We start from the raw sequence: 25,393 nt of genomic DNA, 5'->3' as shown, positions 1-25,393 counted from the left end.
AGTTTATTGTATATTAATCCTAAAGTGCATTTCAGTAAATATTTTGAGTAGTTTATAAATCAGTTGTGAATCGGTTATGAACCGATAAGTAATTTTTGTCCGAAAATAATTTTTATTTTTCTTAAAACTCTTTTGTGGAATCTTTTAGGTCTTTTAAGTAATTTATGAATCGGTTCAATTCGGCTGAGAGCCGAAAGATGCGAAAGTATTTTTGAGGTATAGCATCGAGTTAGAGAATATCGTAAAGCCTGGGATCTGGGACGCTTTACGACCCCTTTTGACATGGCAAACATTTGGAATCAGATTTGTTTAAAAAACTTTTTTAAAAGATATTTCTAAAATCGTTTTTGAGTTTTTGTTTGTGTAGGTTGAGTCATTTCTCAATAAAAAGAGATTTTCATGAGGATTTTTATATAGCATTATTTGAGCATTTTTTTTAAAGGAAATAACAATTGTAAATATTTAACTTAGGGATATGTTTGTATACAAGATACTATTATTTTTAAAATAATTGTACATATACGTATATTTACATAAGTACTGCTGGAGTATTGTATTTTGTTCACGGATTTTCAACACTAGTGGTAAATTGAAGGTAAGAAATCCAGAAGACGTAGATAACATTGAAGAGGAGATCACATCAAATCAACACAAAATTTCCAACGTCTTTTTCTCTTTCCCAAAGCTCTCAGATCATTACGACAGGAGAATCACGTTTGAGATATTATACACCATGGAGAAGGATAAGCTGGTATTCGACCAAGTCAAATGTGGAGAGAAATGTTTCTTTTGATACTTGCTTAAACGTTCCCGTCTTGGAGTATTATCCTCAAATGGGGAATGCAATTCGTGTGAGATTAGGACAAATTCACTGATGGAGGGCAAAAGCTCTCACAGTTTCACCCCATGTCTGTCTATTTTCGGGGGGAAGTGATAGTAATCAACAAGAATCGAGATCATCATGTACAAGTGACTAAAAGCTCATTTCTCTTTTTGCTCTCCCAACCCCCGTATCTAGAATGTCTCTCGCACTTCCCAGGCCATTCACACACAACCTTGTATAAAAGCTTTTCGTGCAAATGAGAAGCGGATTGAGATTGAGCCAGGGTCAGAAAGGATTCCCTTTTCAATGGCTGGTGAATATCCCTACAGCCCCATTCATTTTGCATCCTTCTCGCTCGTATTCACCTGAATAGACGGCAGGTGAGGAGGTGAATTTCTACATTTTACTTCAATACGCCACAATTTACAATCGAGTAAATGCATTTAAACGTTTAGAACATATAAAAGACAGAGGACTCCTATAAAAAGAAACAATAGAGTGCAATTAATTGAATGGCCTCCAATTTGGATTGTCTCCTTTTTTTCTGAGCCTGATATGGTACATTAACCGCTTTTATATCCATGCAGTTAAATCGTATAAACTTTAGTAAAGGATTTCTGGGAACAGAACTGTGAATTGCGTTAGCCGAAATTACGGAAAAACAAAGGGGGGTATCAACCTAACAATACTTCCCAAAATGCTCGAAATTGTGACTTCAATGCTATATGCCCGAAAATTTAATTTTGAAAAAAAAAATTAAAAATGAAAAGAATTAACTAACATTTTGATTTTTATCCGTTTGAGGGGAGCACTTTCTCTAGTTAGGCGTGTTCACAACTGTTCTAAATTCTTAATTGCCAAGCTTTTTAATCATAATTTAAAAATGTAAAAATGAAATTGATAGTAGTCTTTAATCCAGGAAATAATGTCGCTTTACTTTAGTCTCTAGTTCAGAACGCTTTCGATGTATTGAAGGGTTGAATCTCTACAGCAAATGGCAACGCTGATAATAAATAATTAAGACTTAGAGGGGACTTTCAAGTTAATGAGTTCTAGAAAACCTAAAATCGATATCCTTTACTATTTATTTTATGTCAGTAATAACAAAAAATAAACATACAGCCAAGTGTGCTAATCCGGGCGCTTCGCTATCTGGATTGCTTATGACTAATCCAATTAAAACAATATTTTTATTTTTATTTCCGTAATGTAGTCACACTGTAACATAATATAACTATTCAAGTTTGAGAAAAAGCAAAAATAATATTTAGCTACAACATTACGAAGCTGCAAAGGTCTTCAATAAGGGCGATTCGCGGTGCAATTTGTAAGAGCGTTCGGCTCTTGAGCGGCGTAACGCCCGATTTGGCGGTCAGAGTTGTGAGTTCTATTCCCGCCCGGTGCAAATAATTGAACGTATGAAGGAACATATATCACATATAGTCAAGTGTGCTAATCCGGGCGTTTCGCTATCTGGATCGTTTATGACTAATCCATTTGAAACAATATTTTTATTTTTATTTCCATAATATAGTCACTACAGTAATATAATATAACTATTCAAGTTTTAGAAAAATACAAAAATAATATTTTTATCCATTAAATAAGTGAGTGTAATCGACTCATTTCAATCTTGTGCCAGCTGGGTTCTTCACTAAACATTTTCTATCAGTGATATTTTCGCTAATGACAGCTGGTTGATTGAAAACATTTATTGTTCTTATAATATAACTATTCAAGTTTTAGTACAAAAATAATATTTTTATCCATTAAATAAGTGAGTGTAATCGACTCATTTCAATCTTGTGCCAGCTTTCTTCACTAAACATTTTCTATCAGTGATATTTTCGCTAATGGCTTTGATTGAAAACATTTATTGTTCTTTCCTTGTGAAAAAAGTATTTTAAATCCAAGAATTAAAAGTGAATTAGCGAAAAGGCGACCCAGTTAGTGCATGCTGACTTACTTCAGTATTATCATTAGTTTATAAATTTTCTTTAATATTTTTGATAATTTTTTTTTATATTATGTTTCTGAATGAAACAGCGAATAATTTGATGGATTTAGAAGAAGTAAAAAAGAATTTCATCAGTCCAAAAACAAGCGTTTAAGTAGCACTCTTCGGAAAACGATCCAGTTACCCCACCTTACTATAGGTGAGATTGATATAAAATCTCATCTAATACAAAGAGTATTGCGATATTATTTGTAAAATATCGAATTCACTGCTTTCACAAAATATAAAGTTATGGACAAATCGAAAGATTACTATCTCTTCAGAATTCGAGCAATAAAATACAACGATTTATCACAGCAAATTAATTGAGATCTTTGTTAAAAATTTATTTCATGTGAAGATAAATTGCATGAAATTTATGCAATTCTTGTAATTTAGTGCAGTTGCACATATTTTAAATAGTTTGGAAAGCAATAAATAGTAGGACCATTTAGAAGGATTTAATGTATTTTAGAGCCTCTAATTATGTTTGTCACATTAGGCTACAATAGAGATTTATTAGTTGATTTGATATGCGTTCCGGAGGTTGCACATTTACGACAAGCCCTAAATGTCAATCTCAAGTACTTGATGCAGACATTGAACATTCGCCCCCATTCTTGCAGGCACGTGATAAATTTTCTTTCGTAAGACGACTAACGAGATTTAGGCCTTTTATAGTAGAGTTTTGTGGAAATATATCTCAATAGGGAAGGAATATCTAATTTTTTTTTTGAGGTGACTTATCATTTGTGATTGTTGGCAAAAAATAATGTTTTGTATCCTAAAATTAATTAATTTATTATATTTTATTTTCTCGATTTAACATCATAATACCAATATACTTACCATTGTGGACTGAATTAAATTTGTGTTACCTGGAGAAAATTTTCTAAATCAATGACCAAACCTGTATGGTAGCTAATAAATGTCCACGTAAGGAGGTTTTTCTTGCCTTGTTCTGTTTCTCTTTTATTCTTTATTAAACTCGAAAACCAAATCCCATGAATAGTCGTTCTACTATTGATTCGATTCATTCATTTGGGAATGAATATGGTATAAATCTTTGAGAAAGAGGAGAAAAGTGAGTCATCCATAGACAGCAATTTTTAAGTAATTTTTTTTACTTTATTTTATTGACCAAATTTACTTTTTTATTAGTACAGAGGATCCTGGGATTATGCACTCCGAGATTATGCACCTGACAGGATTATGCACAAACAATTACGCGTGTTTCCCAATCATTGGGAGCCAATTTGTGGAACCATTTTTGAAAGACGCCATAATTTATAGGGGAAAGTGCCCATGCTTCGTATGATCAAAAGAGGTTTTTAATAGGAGGGTAGCAGGCTGTATTTGGTGGAGAAAACGTAATTTAATATGTAGATCAACGAATACAAGGAGATGATGCATCTTACCGTTTGATTTCTAACTCCGTAATAAAACAGGCCAAACGGGCTGCATTTTTGCTAGTTTTCTTTAGTTCAAATCGTTTATCTGTAAATCCGCTACTCACTTTCGCAATTTTTAAAAATAGACATTTGGGACTTTCTCACTGTTTCAGGTGAGCAAAGAAAAAACAAAGACCGCGAAATAGAAGAAAAATACGATTAAGAAGAACCGGAACAGCTTTTCTTCCTTTCTAATCTTTCTTATCATGATTCATAAGTAAACTTTTCAATCTCTAAAACAGTAACGCAATCTTAAATGTCCCAAATTGTGAATGGTTCCAAATTACCTCATTTTACCCTACATAAATATTATGCAAAAATAGAAAAACGAAAATTTAAACTTAGCAATTTTATTTTCGAAATTCAATACATTTTCAAGTTACGACATTTGCTGATAGAACGGGCAAATCCTATAAAGAACTTACAATGTCTGTTCAACACAATAATTATATTTACTTCGTTAAATGAAATGTAAAGAAATCATGAAATCGTTAAAAAGCGTGGAAACCAAAATTGATAATATTATGTTATGACATTTGCTCATGGAAGCGTCGAATTCTATGGAGAATGTGTTCATTAACTATATATTTTTCGATAGTGGCCAAAATCACGAAGGCCAAAATCCCGAAAGCCAAATTCCCGAACACCAAAATTCCGATAAGCCAAAATCCCGAAAAGCCAAGATCCCGGATCGGTCGAAATTCCGAAAAGTCAAAATCCGGAATATCGCAAAATACTGTACGCCAAAACCTCATTTGATTCTAAGATTTTAAATTTTCGGGGTTTTGGCTCTCGGAATTTTGGTTCTCATGATTTTGACCTTTTCAGAATTTTGGTTTTCGGAATTTTTGACGTTCGGGATTTTAGGCTTTTCGGCATTTTGGCTTTCGGGATTTTGACCGGGCCCATATTTTTTTATGGAATGTAGCGTTGCATTATTTTACTTAATAACTGTTTTATGCTCAAATTTTTACTTTTTCATCACAACGCCAGCACATCGCAAAGCTTTACTGCTTTTGTCTTCTCATGTGTCCTTTGTTGCTTTCTTTTTTTTAACATCTAGTTCTACATGTATGTCTCGGCATCAGCGTATACGATTGGACTAAACCAAGAATGACAACAAAAAAATACGCTGTTGAAGAAAATCCCTCCCAGCCAGGAGGAAGCCAAGAGGGAGGAATCAGGACGAACTCTGAAGGATAAGTTAAGGAGCACATACATGAATCAGTGTGAGCAGAAAGAGAGCAAAAAGTCCGGAGGATGAAAAGTTTAAATAGTAGTTATATAGTTTCCTTCCTATTCTTTTTGCTGGACTCCTTGAAACTCCATGTGACTAATATGCCACGGGTATGTTTTTGTCTCATACCCAAAAAGTCGAGAGACTTTCCGCAATCTAAAACACACTCACACATATCCAGCATGTAATAGAGCAGAAGCTTAACTAGATTCTTCCCCTCATCATCCATCCACAACGATATGCCCGTAACATCCACCAAGATTAAGTTGAAGTTGTGTCTCTGCGTGACTTGCCTCACTAAAGCACACCATCCTCTGCACCAAAATCACCCCCAATTCACCCACACATTCCACAACACCCTCGCCATCTGCTCGATGGATTAGAGTTATACGAGATCAAATCTAACACTATATATAGCTGTCATTACGATACATTACCGACGAAATTCAAGACGCTTCCCATAGTGATAATACGAGGGAAAACTCACTCTCAAACTTACCCGTGCGCACTTTCAGTGTAAAACATTGTACACGAAAAGTACACCGTTAAAAATATAAGCAGATTAACATTGTGCTAAATATTTCAGTGCCAAAACATTAAACCTACATTAACATTGGTAGCTATTCCATCAAGTGACTCTGACTGCTCTAAGCACGTATGGGCCTTGAAAAATCTCTCTGGTGGTTCGTTTATCAAATGTCATCTCCCTGATATCTGTCCTAATTTGTCCAAGTGTGTCTCGGCTAAAATAGACAATGTGTATGCTTCAAAACGGGGGTATTTTAAAGGTACACGCAAGTGTTCTATCTACTAGTGGTTTATTTTTGGAAAAATATTTCTCAGACACCTGTTAGGGGAATGTGGGCATAGTTCGCACACAGTGAACCTTCAAACGATGCGAATTTTCTCTTTGTTGGCAAAGAACTGGTTTCTCAATTCTCATCTCGTCTTTTTAGGTTAAATCAACTATCGTAAGGCTAAGACGTGACGACCTAGCTCTTTGCGAACAAAGAGAAAATTCGCATCGTTTGAAGGTTCACTCTGTGCGAACCATGTCTACATTCCCCTATAATAATCCCAGTGTCTCTTGTCTAAAATAAAAAGTCGGACAGATTTACTGCTCTTCTTCGAAACCTTTTGAATTTGATGTCAAAATTGAATTTGAATTAAATTTTGAAGTCAAAAGACTATAAAATGAGTAATAAATGGTTTCTGAAGTTAAAGTGAATATGAGGATGAGGAGGTTTTATGTTAACGTTGTTATAAATTTAAGACAACATCAAGAATAACAAGAACTTTATGTTCTTTTGCCTTGCAATATTAAAACATCCTATAATAGAAACAGAATTTGAGTAAAAATAAAATAAAATTCTTCAAAAATAAAACCTTACTACGATACCAGGAATTTTCAAAAAGTTTAAATGTCTTGTCACTGTGAGCTTTCAAAAAGGAAAGTATTCTCGCGCCGGAAAGTAGTCCACATCATCGTGATAAAAATCATCGTGATATTATTATTTTGAGAATATAATTTCGATCCGAAATTCCTTAATTTCTCAGAGATTTCTTTTTAAATAATGTTTTGAAACGTTGAGAAGCTATATAAGGGAAGGTGGGGCATTTTAACGCAGGAACAGTTTCAATATTTGCATATTTTTTATCCTTTTTTAAGGAATGGAATAGAAGGGATAAAACCTTTACATCACTAAAGCGATACCTAAGCCCCATGTTCACAAAAATGATTAATTTCGTAAGCCTTCTTTTTTGAAGTTTTTTTGTGAAATTGAAACTTTATTGGATGTCTTATTCAGCAATTTCTGAGCCACTACAGTTATCTATCGAACCAACATAATTTTCATGATTTGCTACTGGTTTTATGATATTAATAGGGTATTTAGCATTAGATTAATTCTATGGTTCTGATCGTTCTGACAGTTTAATATTAAGTTTTGAAAGAACGTGAGAGGCAGTTTCATGTAGACTCATGGAGTGTTTTTTGTGATCAATAATTAACTATTTTAGTATTATTTTATAACTATTTTTTCACAATAACAGAGTCATCCCTCTTACAATTATTTTTATTTATAATAATTTCAATTATTTCATTCAATTATTTTATTTTGATTATTTTAATTAATAACAGCTTCAAGTGTTCATTGAAGCTGCTAGATATGTTTGGCAATAAAAAAATGTTTATCATTTGTTTTAACCGACCTCAAAATCGAATTTGCATGAATCTGCCCTACCCTCCCGTAGTTGTTATTATTTTGTTAACAGAAATTTCAAATTAAAAAAGAGACGGAAAAAAATTATTAATAAATTTTCAGAAAACCATTCCGAGACTGAAAACTGGCTAGATTGTGCAGAATTTTAGATGCTTCCACCATGCCCTTTGATGAAAGTATAAAACATATTACTATATCTGTGAAATAATTTTAAAAGGCCTTGAAATTTTATGATAAAAGAAGTAAAATTTGATTTTATTCAATTTCGAAATTTTATTCTAAAATGAAATAATATAAAGAGCCGTTTCATAAAAAAACACGGTTTTGAAGGGAAGGGAAGGTAGTTTAGGTAAAAAGGAAAAAGAATATTCTACACTAGTAATAATAAAAGGGTAAAATTAATCCAAATTTGATCCTTTTGCAAAGGATGGATCAATTTTCGAACTTAGAATGCACATTTACCATATTAGAACATGCTATTCTGATCCATGCTTCACAAAAGGATCAAATTTGGATCAATTTGATAGTTTTATTTTTACCCGTGTAGGCAATATTGGCTTATGGACTTATAATCATTCAAGATCAGAACTCAATGTCTCTTACCGTTTGGTCTCTACCCGTGTTGTAAGCTTTCGAGCAAACAAATGATTTTTGAAAAATATTCGAGAAAGATAAATTAATTACGAGTACCGTAAGCGTATACAAATTTATTACCGGTTAAGTACAGTACAGTCGGAAATTTTAAGAACCTTCAAAAAATCCAAATTTAGGGAAATTGATTGAGAAATGTATTTCAAAATAGTGCAATTTTGATCTTCGAAAATTCGATATTGTAATGTTTTTCGTGTATAGGTGTCTATGGATGAAAAATTGATCTTGACCAAAGTATACATATTCGAAAATAAAAAACTCTAGGAGCGATTTTCGAAGAAATCCAGAAAACATGTTTTCGAAAGTGAGAATTGGAATGGTAAGCTATCGCGACTAGTAAAAAGTATAAAAATGACAAGAACGTAAAATGTGGTGATAAAGTTTATTAGGAGATTTTTATTTTGAAATTAAGATTTCAAATCAAAATACCCTTTATGTACTAAATATATTTAAAATTTGAAATTTGATATTTTTATATCACTTGGAATTCACATTTAGAATAAATTGGACCTTTTATAATATAGTTCTGTTTCTAACAGTGTGAAACTTGGGGAAAGGTGAAACTCTGAGCCACTCAGGCACCACATAACAAAAGGAATTAAGAATATTACGTGTTTTTCTTCGTCGAAACTCAACAACACCCCTCAAGTTGAGAAAAAGACTGTGAAGCATCTGAAAAAAAGGCAAGGACGAAAAGAAGCAAAAAAGCACGACACAATTTTGTGTTTTATTCCTGTCTCAAGATGAAATATTTATTTCACATTTCACCTCACACCCCTGTAAGATCTTTTCTTAAATCTCACGATTCATCAAATTCATCATCCTAAAGCTCACACAGGATCAAAGAGATGGGGGAATGGGGGTCAGACCACCCCCTGAGGATGGTATGGAAGAAATATTTCTCTCTCATCGTGTGCTTGTGCACAAAATGAAGAGTCTCCTATTTAGAGAGATTCTATGCCGCTTTAATTAAGCCTCGTCATTTATCATTTTTTATGGTTTATTAAATTTATATTTTATTTTATCTTTTCAGTGAAAATCCTTTGTGGAAAACACATCTCGGGTGAAAGGTTCTTTTTTTGGCATATTTTCGATAGCACGCAAAAGGGCAAGAAAAACCTCGCTCTGAAGATTTCCAGCTGCCGCGAGATCGACTTGAAGGACTCCCTTCCCCCAAAACGAATTTTGAATCCGTTCTATCTCTTTGATGGGACGTCTTCAAGGAAATGACATACAATTAAGTCAACGGATTACTAAGCTACTGGAATGGAAAGGGAATTATACTTTTCAAGTACAATCTCGCGCTTTCAATTTGCCTGCGAAAGGGAAATGCTAATTGATAGATTTATTTTCACCATACACTGTTTGGATCCCTTTTTTAAGCGGGAAATTAACAGAGAAAGCCTACCATTATTTATTGCCCCGCTTAGTCGCGTCCACTTCCGTTAAATAGAGGTCAAATATTTCACATTGAGGCTTTCCGGAAAAGCTTTACAGAAATAATGCTAAGGTCATTAATTAAAACTATGATTTGAATCAGTTCGAAAGATTTTTGAAAATGTTTCAAAGTTTTTCGAATTTGTGTTATTATTATTTTATTATTTACTTTTTTTTATGTACAGAGCTTTTTTGCCATTTTGTACATTATTCGCATTACAGAGTTTAGTTTAGTTTGTAATGTATCTGACAAAATATTTCTTCCGACGCTTTAATTTGGGCGGGACTCGAACTTAGAATTGTGACTGTCGAGTTAGGGGCTTCACTGTCAGAGTCGAATGCTTTAACTATCACGAGACCACCTTTTCCAACTTTGTAAGAAAATTATGTGCGTCATTTCAGGGATCAATGTCTTTTTTTCAGATTGCGATCAAAATTCCGGAGGTTAAAATCCCGAAAACCGAAATCCCGAAAGCCGAAATCCTGAAACAAACAATCCCGAATAGGCCGAAATTCCGAATACCCAAAATCCCGAATGGGCCAAGATCTCGTGAGTCAAAATCGCGAATGCCAAAATCTCGAAAGGGGGATAATACCGAAAACCAAAATACCAATTGGGACAAAATCTCGAAAATCAAAATCCAGAATAAGTCGAAATCCTGAAAGAAACAATCCCGAATATTCAAAATCCAGAATGGGCCAAGATCCCGTGAGTCAAAATCGCGAATGCCAAAATCTCGAAAGGGGGAAAATACCGAAAATCAAAATCCCAATCGGGACAAAATCTCAAAAACCAAAATCCAGAATAAGTCGAAATCCCGAATATCCAAAAACATGAAAGCCACAATTCCGAAAAGCCAGAATCGCGAACGCTAAGATCTCAAAAGAGCCAGAATCGCGAACGCTAAGATCTCAAAAGAGCCAAAAATCTAAAATCTAAATCTAAAATCTAATCTAAAACACTTGTAACTTTTTTTTTCTCTCGATTTCTCATCCGCTACTATTTTTCCGAATTAAATACAGACTCAATCTATTAAGACAACATTTATAATATAGTCCTATGTAAGTACTCTGTATTTTTGGGCATGAATAAAATTCAAATTCAAAATTCAAAATCCCAAAAGAGCCAAAATTCCAAGTTCTTAAGTGTTATAGATACTCCCACGAATTGCACCCCCGTTTATTAGAGGCAAAAGAAGGTTTTCTGTGTTTTTAAAAATCTTTCGTGATCTTGAGTATTCTGGATTTTGGATTTCGGGTTTTAGGTTTTCGGGATTTTGGGTCTTCGGGATTCCGGCCATATCGATCCACTCTGAATCTTGTTTCTTTTTAATTTTTGCTTTGCTTTGCGGGATTTTGGCGTGCAGGATTTTGGCGTTTTTATCATAGCTTTAGAAATCAGATAATTTGGGTCTGCTTGTCCGTTCGTCCGACCGTTGTAGACTTAGTAGCTAAACGGTTAGAGACAGTGTCTTGGGTTTTCGGAAATAATTCTCAGAAATCAACCTTAGCATTTTAAAATTGTCTTTATTGAGATTCATTATAATCTGAGCTCATAGCTTTAGCTGTAGCTTCATATGAACAAGCTTATTATAGGCTGATCATTGGTTTTGAGATTTTGATATTGATATTGAGCTTCAACTATTTTGTCTTCGAATACTTTTGGACATTTCTCAAAATTAAGTTTGTAAGCTACCGGTCGTATTCTTAGGTCAGAAGGATTGGGAGGTAATAGGCTGTCTAAAGACAACTAGCCGCCACATCTTGTAGCACCCAACCAGATTCCCCCGAGAGACCTGAGTCCACACGTTTTTCTTCTCTGACATTCTAGACTGGACTGAGTCTCTCTCGGCTCTCCAACTTGTAGGTACACAAAAACCCAGAAGGCAAATGCACCGACACCGGCTTAGAAACGATCCAGGAACGGATTTGTATTGTAAGGTTTATAACAGCCCTAACAGCCACAATTTTGACAAACGTACACAATTTATTGGAAATAGGTTTACAAGTTATAACGTCAGAGATTTTTTTACTTAGGGGAAAATGGGGCACCACCAAACACGGGGTACCACCAAACACTAATTTTTATTTCTCAACTACTTGGACTATGTCGACCATTTCTTCAGTGGATAAGCATCCCTATAGTGACTACAAATTCCTATAGGCCTTATCCTCTGAAGGCTAATATCCGATTAAAAAATCGCAGTGTTTGGTGGTGCCCCAGTTTCCTCTATTTGTGGAACATTTCATATGTGTCATTCTTAATCCAATAATGTCGCCACATGGATCAATAACATTCAGTCAAATTACCTTTCGGTTAAATTCCTTTTATTAAACTCGTATATGTGAGCAATTTACGTCGAAATGACTGTGTCATATTATAAATTATTAATGCAAACTTTGGGGTTTCTATTGTGATGACATAACAAAATTTTGAGAACCCTAAATTTCTCAGCGTTCAAACAACCTTATTTACATTAATTACGTGTTCATAATTATTGTTTACGCAGAATATGTTTACCTAAGATAATGTGCGTGAGTTTTTATCCGAATAAAAATTGCCTTTATTTACGCTGACCACTGTTAAGGTTCTACGTACTGGAGTAATGTAATTAAAAGTTCACTTTAGCATGAATACGATGGACTTTGATCACTATCAGCAAATTATCCAATTTTAAGCCTTTTCAAGTAATATTGCCGAATGACTGTAAAATTGACTAATGGATGAGCATACAGAATTTCACACGCAATTTGAATTTGATGCAATAACTTCATAAGCTTTCGAGTGTTTGATTTATTTTTCTTTCTTTGGTGTTAATCCATCAGCATCAAAATTAAATTGTGTTCATTTGCAATATATATGGGATTCATAAAGGCAATATTTCATGGAGGTATATTTGGTGAATCCATGGTTAAAAAAATTTTCTATATATTCACAGTCATTTTTGGGGAAATTGCTTCTATAAAATTACATTTATTATCTTGATGATGGGATTTGCAAAGAAAATACGTGAACACTGAGGAAAATGCTGAAAAGTTATTCATGGCAATTTTCTCTATTAGTTTTTCCCAATATTTTGAGCATATTTATGAGTCAATTTAAATAATATTGGTATGTTGAAAAATCCCTCTCTGTTTTTCATCTTCACTGGTCTTTCCCAATTTTATTTTTAAATGAAAAATTCATTTGTGAACAAGACGTATTTATAACCAAAATTGGTGTGATTTCTTTTTACTTTTTGAATGAAAATGTATCGTCTTTGTGAAGATTGTCTTTTCCAAACTCATTTGCATAGAAATCAGTTTGAAAACACATTTGACTTGTGATTGTATGAAATGCTTTTGCAATTAAAAAGTTTAGTATCTTGCGGGAGAGTTTCTGTACCAAGCAAAAAGCTAATTTTGTGTACGAATGGGTAGAAAAAGCTATTGGTAAGCATTTTTTGGCATACAGGAGCTATGATTCACTCGCATGAATGATCTTAGAATCTATGGGCCAATCCATCTCAAGACGACCATAGGGGTACCCTTCATGGTCTTAGATGTTTTTGAATTTTACATATGTTAAAGTACACGATAAAATAATATACCCCTATTTTTTTTTTCGTCCGAAAAAAAATCCTGGCCGGAGATACATGGCGTCAAAGATGGCGCCTCGCGCTTCATTCCTCAATTGCGATTTTTAGCAAATAATTTAAAATGCTCTATTTCGGGAACGGATTGAGATTTCTTCTTATTTTTTTTTTTTATTTGAAAGATAATTTTATACGATATACTTGATTTTGCATTATCTGCTTTAGTTTTTTTATAACGGTCTTTTAAAAAAATTTTGAAAAAATTTAAAAATTAATTTTTCTCAAAAACCCCATTCTCAAAAATTTTGATTTTTTTACTGTTGATCAGTAACATTGAGTACTACATTCCCTGAAAAGGCGAGCTTCCACTTTTGCACTTACTTTTTTAAAAAATATTAGAAAAATTACCATATTTTCAAAATTAAAAATAACCAGTCAAACTCAAAATTTTGAGTTCAACTTTTCAGGGAATATAGTACTCCACAATACTTATAAACAGCCAAAAAATCAAAATTTCTCGAAATCAAGTTTTTGAAAAATTTTTTTTTTTGAGTTTTAAATAAAAATGTCTTTTATTAACAAAAATAAGCCTTTAAATCATATTAAACACATGTACTAATTATGTTTTTTTTGTTTTCTTTTAGTTTTTCAAAAAAAAAATTTTTGGAAATTTTTTTGGATTATTTTTGAAAAAATACAAAAAAATTTTTTTTTTGAAATTCCGTTTAAAAAAAAATCTACATATTGACACATGTGTCAAATGTATCTTAAAGTTTGATTTTTGTCAATAAAAGACATTTTTATTTAAAACTCTAAAAAATTTTTTTTTTCAAAAACTTGATTTCGAAAAATTTTTAAAGTAGTGTGGAGTACTATATTCCCTGAAAAGTTGAACTCAAAATTTTGAGTTTGACTGGTTATTTTTAATTTTGAAAATATGGTAATTTTTCAAATATTTTTAAAAAAATGTAAGTGCAAAAGTGGAAGCTCGCCTTTTCGGGGAATATAGTACTCAATGTTACTGATCAACAGTAAAAAAATCAAAATTTTTGAGAATGGGGTTTTTGAGAAAAATTAATTTTAAAATTTTTTCAAAATTTTTTTAAAAGACCGTTACAAAAAAACTAAAGTAGATAATACAAAATCAAGTATATCGTTTTAAAGAGTATAAAATTATCTTTCAAATAAAAAAAAGAGTAAGAAGAAATCTCAACCCGTTCCCGAAATAGAGCATTTTAAAATATTTGCTAAAAATCGCAATTGAGGAATGAAGCGCGAGGCGCCATCTTTGACGCCATGTATCTCCGGCCAGGATTTTTTTTCGGACGAAAAAAAAAATAGGGGTATATTATTTTATCGTGTACTTTAACATATGTAAAATTCAAAAACATCTAAGACCATGACCCCTCGATTTGCGATTTTTTCGGTCGTTTTGAGATGGATTGGCCCCTATACATATGTTGAATAATATTCCATATTATCTGTTTCAAGATTTTAATTGGAGTAAAAAATGATAATAATTTCCACTAAGAGCCTCCACACATTGTAAAAAATTTTCGTCAAAATTGAGTATTTTGAAGTAATTCGTTTGCATATCGTCGGTTGCATCGACCGTTATCGTATCTGCATTTCTTTTGTGCCAACATTTCTTGCAAGTGGCGACATTTGTATCGTTGCTTGCCTTAAATGTAAATACAAAACAAATGCAAATACCACATTGGTCTATACAACCAACGATATATATGTACGTAAATCGCGGAAAAATTGCATCCAGTAGGGGAATTCTGGCAACACTCTGGCAATGTCATATGACAAATTGCGTTCTAATCTCAGGAAAGCGTATTTGAAAAAGTGATTCTGTAACCGTGACATTGTCAGAAGTCATATATTTGAGATTCCTGGCAATTCAAATGACAATGAATTTTACTAAACAAATGAACCAAGATGGACTTTATTTGCATAATATCATCAAGTAAAGAAATTTCATTAAAAATCAATGAATCGCATTTTCGAACTCATGTGATATGGGACGAAAAACTCAATTGATATTGTCAGATTTTGAACTTACGTGTGACAATGCCACAAAAATTAAAGAATTCCCCTACAGGAGTAATGTAGTATGATACTTGGGGATGAAAACGTATAGTGTTTTGTGCAAATGAACATAAAACCTGAGTCAGGGTCCTGTCCTAGACCTCATTTGTAAATTCATTTAAAATTTAAAAAATTTAGCCTTTTCTGTCTGATATTCGGAGACCTTTTTTGAACTAAAACTTACTCCTCGGTGGACAAGATTTTTCGAAGTAGGTTCATTTGCAATCCAAAAACGAAATATTTCCTGTTAGGTAATGAGTTAAACTAGTATTAGAACGGAGGATTTTTTTTAAATACCAAGTTTGACGTATTACGTACATTACATCACGTATCGTTTTGTAGATTAAGTTGTGATCAATGAAACATAAAATTCTTAATTCAAGAACTAGTTTAACCCATTAGCTATCAGGAAATATTTGCGTTCTTTATATTAGATGGCCCTACTCTGAAAAAAACTTGTCTACCGAAATTTTTTTTTCAAAAAAATCTTTAAAAATCGTGTATCAGGTGTTGAATTTTTAGAATTCTTAAATATAAATTTCATAAAATAGTTTAAATGATGATGTACTTTTATATGTCTAAGAGCTTGAATTAAATAATTTTTTTATTATCCTGAAAATTATTTTGAGAAAATATTTTATTTTTTTTAGTCTTCTTGATCCACGTAACCCCTTAATAATGTCAATATTCTGAAATCCCCGAAAAAGTTCTATAGAGCCTTGATGGGAAGAAATCTAAATCAAAGCGGATATATACCAAAGATGCTTCATCCCTCCTTCTCGATCTTTTCGAGACTGAAAATCCCGCACATAATTCTCAAACATAAAATCTTATAAAAATAAACCTTGTAAAAGAATAAATTTGATCAGTACTGAATTCAGATTTTTTTAAAGCCAAAGCATTTTGAATTTATTATGCATAAAAAAATGTAGAATTTTTCATTGCATCTGCAATCATCTTAAATGTTAAATAAATTAGATCTTTTTTGTGAAAATGTAAGTGCTTTAGGCGGAGGTGAGGCTACTGTGAGCTGTGGAGATAGATTGTTATACGACTTTTTCAGCTATTTCTAAATTAAGCTGGTTCTATCCAAATTACAGCATGTTAAAATCCAGTTTCCATTAGAAATATGCGAAAAAATCGTATAACAATGTAGCCCCACAGCTCAAAGTGGCCCACCTCCCCTACTGCCCAAAATTTAATATTTTACGATTTTACTTACTAAATGACCCAAGTAATAGTGACTCACTGAATGACCTTAGATTAAATTAGATTAAATTACAGTGGGGGCGGTTCCTCGCGGAACCGCTGCACCCAGGCCTCCTTTTGGGCCCATTATGCATCCCCGGTTAAATTAATCCCTGTTAAGGGCAAGATGGTTCAAGTCAGCCCGTTTTTCGGATAAACTCCATTAAACAGGGCGGCTTCAATCTTGATAGGTCTTCATCAGACCTATCAAGCACCTAGCAGCACTCGTCTGATGTTGCATAAACTGGGGCAGTCACACACATAGTGAGTGACCGTCTCCTCAGTTTGATTGCATTCTTTGCACATTATGTTACATTGGCACCCATCCTATTCAGATGTTTATTTAGACAGTGACCGGGTTAGAACATTAGCAATCTGCCGAGCTCACCAGCGACTGCCTCCCACTAGGTACGCTGTCCTTTTCTTATCCAAGTTGGTCATGAACAGTTTGGATACGCGACAATCTTTAGTCGCGGCCCATTCCGTTTGATAAAGTTTTAATAAATCCTCCTGTATAATAGATTTCCTCATTTGCAAGGAAATCCTTACAGCAGGTTCGGGACCAATGAAGGCGGTCCTTGCCCCCGCTACCGCTACTGAATGACCTTAATATTACTTTGGATTAATCTTAGATATGGGAAAGTGGGGAACTTTTGAAATTAGGACTTTTCCCCTATGCTTGGAACTGAGCCATATCATAATGTAATTTAACTTTTCAATCTGATTGCGCAGCTAAATTATATTATGATAAAGCTCAATTTTATTTAAAAATAGATGATAAATTTCAATTTCAAAGCTACCCCACATTCAAAGGTGCCAAAGGTGCTTCCACCTTTCGAATTGTCAATGTTTTTCAGAATAATTTTCTATTTTATTCAATTAAATTTTAGTTATTAGATTTCCATTTCAATTAGACAATATTTATCAGTGATAATCTGACAGATGGTAGATCGTAAAGGCTTGTATATTATTTATTTTTATGATAAAAATAACAAATGCTTTTGTCGTAACTGAAATCCTTTATGATCAAGCACTGTCAAATTATATCAGTTATGATAACTTTCACTTACCTTTTTGTCGGACCTACGCTTCTTTTGGGAAATCACTGTATATGCATAATAACCCATCCCGTTTACGGGCTTTAGACCTCAGGATTAGGTTTTAATTAAATGAGTTCTTTTTGGGGAAATCTTGATAACCGGATGGTTGAATAAAGCTATTATTTTCTTTATGCTGGTACAATTCAGTGCTCCTGCTTATTTTTTTTAAGAAAATGTGTACATTCGTAAGAAAAGTTGAACCATCGTTGCTCGTGATATCTACTCTGTGATATGAGCTCGATCCAATAAGATTCGCATTACCCTTATGTAACAATAGCTGTGATTATAAAATCAGCACAGCTAAGATACTTTGGGAAGTTGAGGTCAAGCATTTTCCTTGCAGAAAGCACGACAAAGAGTGGTGAGAAAGCTTACGGGACCTCCGTCAATTCATAAGTACTCGAGAATAATAAAATGTGCTCGTTTGGAATAAATTAATATCGACCGGCACACAATCACGTTTCCCAACACCTGCGTGTATATAGTGAAATGCCACACACAGGCCCAATTATAATGTAGGTGACACGATGTGAAATTGTTAAAAGAAAAAAAAAATAAAGATTGGGGAAAAGGTGAATAAGAGTGAGGGAAAGAACATGAGAGAACTCCAATAGCCGTTCCATACATAATTCGTTGTCGTAGCCAAAGCGGTCGCCCTTCGGTAGCATTAATATATTTAATTTCGTGGGACAGTCCAACGTGCATTCTCAACCTGAGTGGCCTCATAAAATCAATTATCCACGAACCACATCTGATAATCGGACCCAATAATCAGATTAATTGATGTGCGTACGTAAATAAATTATTGGGAGCTTTTAGTGCCTATTTTGTGTGACAAGGGAACACTTCAAAATTCTCACCCAAAAACCACCCCCTCACCTTCATCGTACACAACGAATCACAAAGGTAAATAATATATTTTAAAATATTCCTCCCTATTTCCAACCACCCACAATCCCCAACATTGTCATCCATAATTAACAATGAAAATGATATTATTCGTTCATTGAGAACTAATAATAGCTTTTTTCTCCATGAACAATGGTTAATTTAAGGTGTATCCCAACAGACAGATTCTCAGGGGAAAAACAATTCACTTTACAATTTTATTCATAGAAATTGGCACTTGTGTACGAGCACTTTGCAGAGCTTTTATTGAAGTCGATGGCTAATTGAGTCTCCCAGAAGAATCACTATTTCACTTTTCACGTCACGTTAAAATACATGGAAAAGTTTTTCATATGAAAGAGGGGTAAATAACTTTCAACTCTTGACATTTTCATTAGTTAAGAATATAAGGAATTGTTCTACATTTCGGGTAGATTATACCTTTTCTCGCAATAAGAGGCCCGTTTTCAGTGAAGCTCTGCAGCCTTTTTATTTAAAATGGATCATGCAATAAAAGAACGCACAATCAGCGTTATGCTATGAACTGTTCAGATCTATGATTCATGCCAATTCCTCAGTACATAACGATAACTTAGTTGGTGCCTGGACTTGTTAATTTGAAATTGTCCATTGAAAATAAAGGTTGAGCTTTACGCTGAGCCTTATGCCAGCTTCAGACTGGAGGTTTAGACCAGTTCCCGAAGGTCTCAAAAATCTAAATAACAAGTAATTTTATTGATTTTTCAAAATCTAATGTATCATTTGCCCTTATAATCCAATCCTAAACAACAATTTTCTAAAAAATCGTGCCTGATTAGGAATTAGAGGAGTTAAGCCAGATGTCTAAGTCTTAGGTCTGAAGCCCGTATTAGACCCCTATTCCACCTAACCAGATCAAATTTTGCCTACCTTTCGATCTTAAAAACCTGTGCCTCTGCACTTCTTTCTGTTTTAAATAATATCGAAAATCTTCACCAAAAACTGGAAATTCGTATCTCTTACCGGTTGGCCTCTACGGAGAAGTGGGGCACCTTTGAAAGTGGGGCACCTTTGAAAGTGGAGTACCTTTGAAATTGGGATTTTTCCCCTATTTTTAAATAAAATTAAGCCTCATCGAGATATAATTTAGCTGCACAAACAGATTGAGAAGCTAAATTACATTATGACATGGGCCAGCTCCACTAAGCATAGGAGAAAAATCCCAATTTCAAAGGTTCCCCACTTCCCCCTATCCAAGAATAAAAGAAATCGTAAGAACCGTTTTTAAAATAAACCCAAAAACCATATATGGCTATAGCTTTGGAGGGTTGGGGGAAAAATAAATATCATATTAATGATCCTTCGGTCGTTCGGGGGGTCATCGAAGACCGGAAGTTCGTATCTCTTATCGGTTGGCCTCTAGGGGGAAGTAGGACACCTTTGAAAATGGGGTACCTTTGAAATTGGGATTTTTTTCTATGTTTAAGTGGAACTGGCCCATATCAAAATATAATTTAGCTTCTCGATCTGTTTGTGCACCTGAATTATATCACGATAAGGCTCAATTTTGTTTAAAAATAGGTGAAAAATCCCGATTTCAAAGGTTCCACACTTTCAAAGGTGCCCCACTTCCCCCTAGATAGATAAAAGGTTTACGGACAGAAGAAAATGATTTTTAGAAAAAAGATCAGTCATTTACGGGTAGGGGAAAGTACACACCCTGCGAACTTTCATGCCTTCGAATAATTTGAATTTTCTTTTATTTTTCCTAAGCGATTTACACATTTCTTTTAAATATTATAGTTAGCTTATTATCAATTATTGATAATATTATGTGTAAGTCTCTTAGGAAAAATAAAAATAAATCACATTATTCTAAGGCATGAACGTTCGAAGGGTGAGTATTTTCCCCTACTTAACCGATTACGTATTGTGACCGATGCGATCGGGTTGAAAATTTGAAGACCGTCCAAAAAAAAAAAACAAATTTAAGCAAATAAGTTGAAAAACAGACCCTCAAAAATAGTAAAAACATTGATCTTGAAAAATTCAAAATAGCGATTTTTTAGGTCATAGATATGTATGAATAAAATGTTCAATTGGACAACCTCCAAAACATAGGGCAAGGGCTCATAATTTTGGACAGTTTCTTATTTTGGACACTTTGAGGATAAAATTGGACACTATAAATAAATTGATTAAAGTTAAGGATTTTTATTCTAATATTGATGAATAATGAATTCTGTCTAAATATTTGTTCTTTTTGGAAGATTTTAACACTAAATACGTTAAATTTTGAATATGATTTGATTAAAAATTGCTTTGTTGAAAATTCAGTGTTTTACGAGAAATTACGAAAATTATGAGAAATATGACAGAACTTCGTGTTTATTTCAGTCTTATTTAGCTGTAGTGAAGTATTAACAATTTTTCTTCGCTGTTTTTAAGTGATATTATTAAATATTCGTTGAATATGTGTTTATTCACATTTATGGTGATTTGTACATTTGTTCTGAAGCGAGATTTCCCTTATGAATTACGTTTTTAGTGTGAAAAATGGGCAATTTTCTAAGACATTTACCAGTGAGGTGATACTGCTTATTTTGGACAGGTGTTTTTCTCTCGAAATTTCGTGAAGTTTTAGCTTTTGTGATGACTAGGTTGGATAAATGCCTGGAGAAACAAAGAAGCATCATCTCTACGAAAGAGATGTAGCGAGAAATGCACTGAAAGGCTCCCGGAAAGGCGGATTAGGCGGATTAGCTGTCCAAATATACAGCCAAGTTGTCCAAATTAATAACCAAGTTATCCAAAATTCGAGTCAAATTGACTTCTACATATCAATTCATTTTTAAACGTATTAAGACTAATTTTAGTAAAAACAATGACAATAAACCCTCACCGAAAAGAGAGTAACAAAAAAAAGTCAATTAGTATTGAAAATATCGCACTTCAAACTCAGTACATTGATGCTTATAAGCACCCTGTGCAAAATTATGAGCCCTTACCCTATCAAAAAATAAAAGAAATTACGAAAAACATGATTTTGTAGGGGATAGAGAGAAATAGGATAAAAACAAAAAAAAGTCTGGAGATATTGTTTTTTATTTAGGATTACCGGAAGTTGAAAAAACTCGATTATATAACTGTTTCCTCTTTGAGTTCGAGCAGTAAAAAATAGAATATTGTAAAACAGAATATTTTATAAATATTCTAAGAAATTTTATCAAAAATTTAAAAGATAATATGATATAACTCGTGATGAAAATGCATTTTTGAAATCTGTTTAACATTTCCAACTAAATATACGTTCTTTGTAGGCAGCAAAGGGTGCCTGGAGTGATAGGGGAGACCGGGACAGTATTAGCCACGCATAGTATTAGACAGTGGGATGTTATAGCCAAAGACTTCCCAGAAAAGCTATGAAAGCCATTGTGAGAAGGCGTCGACCTCGAGACAGACCTAGGACAAGGTGGCTGAATCAAATTCAGAATCTTGCCTTGGAACGCCTTGGGATCGAACCCGAACATCTTTCTGAAGTGGCGGAGGATCGACAAGCATGGGCTGCTAATTTGGATGTAGGGATATGGATGTATAGGGATAAGCGGTTGAAAATGAATGAATGAATGATGTTATAGCTTGCCGTGGAAGGAATATTGAAGAAACCACTACTTATTTGAAGAAAACACATCCTTTCCTAATTCATTGAAATATTTATCAGCCTGTTGCAAACGTTTTTCTTACAAATTATATGCGATGAAAAATTTCATTTGTTGGCTAAATCTGACCTGGCCTCTCCTATGGGGGATCTTTTGTTCTTTTTGAAATTTTCTGATAATTGAATTATATAAAACCATATTAAACTTACCTTAGATTTTTCATTTAAAATTTTTGTTGAAACACATCGTTCCGGAATGTTCTTCTAGGGCAGACATGAACGGATTGTGATAAGTGGTTGAAATTTTACTTTAATAAAGAACGACAAAGAAAGTTTTTCAAAAACATATTGGTATAGGGTAAGTGTGCCAAATTTCCGCATAGTTGCATGCAAGTGTCAAAGTCTCAAGTTTGAAATGTAATATTTTAAATACAAATTGATTTTTTATTCTTTCTTTTGTAAGAGCGTTGCTTGGAACCTTGTAAAGAGTTTACCGTCCTTATTTACTCTAAAATCATTCTTAATACATTTTAAAATGAATAAAAATATAGACATAGCTTTGGTGGCTTATTTCGGCCACCTTCATTCTCATAGTTTCTTGCCCTTCGGGAATTCTTCCAATATCTTTTTGACATCATCTCGTTTGTCGAAGCTACATTTTTTGTTATTCTTTTGCATTGTATAATCTCTAGAGTATGTAAAATCTGAAAGTTCATGGAAATTCGAGGAACAAAAAGGTGGCCGAAATTACAAGCTGGCCGGAATTTGGCACACTTACCCTATAGTAAAGTGAAAAATTATTAAAAAGAAGTAGCTGATGATGGAAGTGACAAAATAAAACTTTCTTGCAATATTAAGAACTATCTCCACTGAAGCCCTTGTGAAGCATCAAGCTTGCATTTGCTTAATGAAACTCGCTGTAATTACCGTAATGTTTTATGACAGTTTTGGGATTATCTTCCACTTGGTTGATTCATAAAGACTTACCTATGATCCTGCTTTGAAAAACCTTCCCTACAGTGAGCATAAAGACATGCATTTAATTGCTTCTTAAGTAGAATTTTGTCCAGTCGGGCTTCTGCACCATGCCTAAAGTTATGCAAATGACTCGGTGCTCGGGGGAGAAAAAAAGCTAGGTAATCTTCTCCCATGGAATACCGGCGAGAGAATGAAGCTTCAATTGCAGACCGTGGAAATGAAGATAAAAAAGACAATTCAGCCACGTAAGAGGAAAAGTAAAGATGGTAGAGAACAACAGAGTTGAATCATTGATTTTGTAAAATGGAACTTACAATTCTTATCTTATGTGAGCTCATTTTGCCATCCGTACAAATACGGAAACTTTGTGTACATTTTGTTATATTCTTCCATCCAGTACAAGCATAAAACAGAATCTTCCTCCACCTTTTTCATCTTCCTCGTTGTCATTGTCAGATCTCCGGCCCGCATTGTACCATGAACGGAGAAAATTTATAAATTCACCTACTTTCGGTCAAGGAGACGATAAGTCACATGGAAGTCATCTCGTGAGACACCGGCATACACTTCATCTTGAGTCTTGGACTGAAGTGGTTCTTTAACCGGTAGAGCACAAAAGAAGGTCGAGTTTAACCATTTGGTGATTTGATTTAATACGAAAAAGTGTTGATTGTAAATTGCACAAAATGTTGATGATTTCGATACCGGAACGAACCACCCTCGACCATACGACATCGTGTAAGTTATTTTTTTCTTTCACCTTCAACCTAAAATGAACCGTCTCTTCACCTCTAACAACACCTGGTGCTTGTGTCTTGACGACTCAATAAAGCGCACAACTGCGAATGATCTTGAAACGTGTGACAATAATAAACTGCAATTTAACATTAAACTTGTTCTCACGAAATACGCTAAAACTATACCTCTTTCACTCTTTAGCACGATTTATGTATAAATTATGATTGGGGAGTGTGCGAATAATTATGGAAACATAAATTACAGAAATGTGTTTGAATTTGAAAGAAACATGATATTTTTCACGTTTACAATCTCGTTGCTAGCCCTTTTAAGAAAAAGAATGTTTCACGTGGAATTATTTGCGATGGAAATTTTTCAACAAATTCAGCTCGTTATTGTCTAGCAAAAGATGAGGTTGCTTCTGCAATTGATTGTTCAAGATCACGAGAGAGCGAAATTAACCCTCAAATTGATCTCTTTTTTATTCCGTACTGATACATTTTCCATTCGACAATACATTTCTGAAGGATTTATCTATTCGGGTGATTTCTAGATTTTTGTTTGAACCTTAATCTGGGTGTTAAAAAAATATCTAACATAAAAGATTCCCCAGAAAAGCTATGGAAGCCATTGTGAGGAGGTGTCTACCTCGAGGCAGACCTAGGACAAGGTAGCTAAATCAAATACAGAACCTTGCTTTGGAGCGCCTTGGGATCGAATCTGAATATCTTCTTGAATTGGCAGAGGATCGACAAAAGTGGGCTGCTAAATTTGATGTCATAAGCACGCGACCCCAATAGGGATAAGCGGTTGAAAATTATGATGATTATGATAAAAGTTGTAGGGGAAACTGGGGCACCACCGAACATGGGGTAGCACCGAACATTCCTTCGGTGGAAAAATCTATCTGATCAAAAAATCACAGTATTCGATGATACCCTGTGTTTCATAGTGCCCCACTTTTCCCTAGATGGATGATATGTAGCTAATAAAATTCACAAAAGAGAATTATAGACACAGTTTTGGTTTTCGAAACATCGAGGTTTGGATTTCGGAAATCGTCGAGAAATACAATGCACTAAGAGAAAACAGATCAACTTTATCCAGAGCTTTCGGCTCGGTTTCGTTCATTCACTAGGTCAGGATATTCACAGGGCATGTAGAGGGAATAGGGGCACTTTTTACAATTTATAGAAATTATCCAACAATTTTTCACAATTTAGAATCTGTCTTTGTCCGCAGTCAGTGCGGAATTTAGACGTTGTATCGTTGGAATTTAAAAGATTCAGGTGGGAGACTCTACTGAACTTGAGAATAG

This window comes from Phlebotomus papatasi, chromosome 2, assembly GCF_024763615.1.
Source record: "Phlebotomus papatasi isolate M1 chromosome 2, Ppap_2.1, whole genome shotgun sequence".
Classification (NCBI taxonomy): domain Eukaryota; kingdom Metazoa; phylum Arthropoda; class Insecta; order Diptera; family Psychodidae; genus Phlebotomus; species Phlebotomus papatasi.
The sequence above is the reverse complement of the archived record's forward strand: the minus strand, read 5'-3'. Positions refer to the sequence as shown.